General features: G+C 48.0%; 1 non-coding gene across 1 annotated transcript; it reads right to left on the minus strand.

Annotated features, from left to right (window-relative positions):
- Positions 1–330: 330 nt before the first annotated feature.
- Positions 331–404, minus strand: TRNAT-AGU (transfer RNA threonine (anticodon AGU)). The gene has a single exon. It is a non-coding gene; the product is annotated as a tRNA-Thr (tRNA).
- Positions 405–875: the final 471 nt, after the last annotated feature.

The following is an 875-nucleotide window of genomic DNA, read 5'->3' on the forward strand; positions in this document are numbered from 1 at the left end:
CCGCGCAATTGCAGGTTAAAGTAGCGCAATGCAGAATAGCAAAAAAATGGCCTGGTCATGAAGGGGGTAAAATCTTCTGGAGGTCGAGTAGTTAATGTTGGCCCTAAATCTGTGCAACTTGTATTATCTCATAGTTAATAGTGTCATATGGATGTGCCTGGTATGTGTTCCTCCAACATCCATCAGGCTGTCTCTGGACTCCAACTCTAAATACTGGGTCTGGTTTGGATCCACCATTCTGAGAGGGGGGGGGCAATGGTTGGAAATTTCCAGCATGGATTCTTTTGTTCTCTTTTAGGCTAGACTTTTTCTGATGAAGACAAAACAAATAGGCACTGCTGAGATTTGAACTCAGGATCTCCTGTTTACTAGACAGGCGCTTTAACCAACTAAGCCACAGCGCCATATGTTTAGCAAAGGCGGCCTGCGCTCTAATCATGTAAATACTGCCGATGTTTACACACTACCAGTGATATCTGTATAGTGACCGTATATTTGTCACTCTGTTGGATTTCAGTTCCACCCAACACTTCAGCACAGGACCGGACAGGGACAAAAAATAGGCCAACTTTTCCACGGACCGGAGGGAGTGGTGGCTGGTGTTGGTTCTCCACACTGTAATGTGATATAAAGGGGACTGCACTGTAAAGGTGCATTGTAATGATTACAGTGCAGTCCCCTTTATATTACAGTGTCCCTGCAATCATGCTCACTGTGCAGATCTCCAGCTCCTCCCGCCCCCTGCTCCCTTACATCAGAGTCCGCACAGACCCCCCTTACATCAGAGTCCGCACAGACCCCCCTTACATCAGAGTCCGCACAGACCCCCCTTACATCAGAGTCGGCAGAGCCCCCCCTTACATCAGAGTCGGCAG

The sequence above is a fragment of the Aquarana catesbeiana genome, linkage group LG03, assembly GCF_042186555.1.
Source record: "Aquarana catesbeiana isolate 2022-GZ linkage group LG03, ASM4218655v1, whole genome shotgun sequence".
In the NCBI taxonomy this organism is placed as follows: Eukaryota; Metazoa; Chordata; class Amphibia; order Anura; family Ranidae; genus Aquarana; species Aquarana catesbeiana.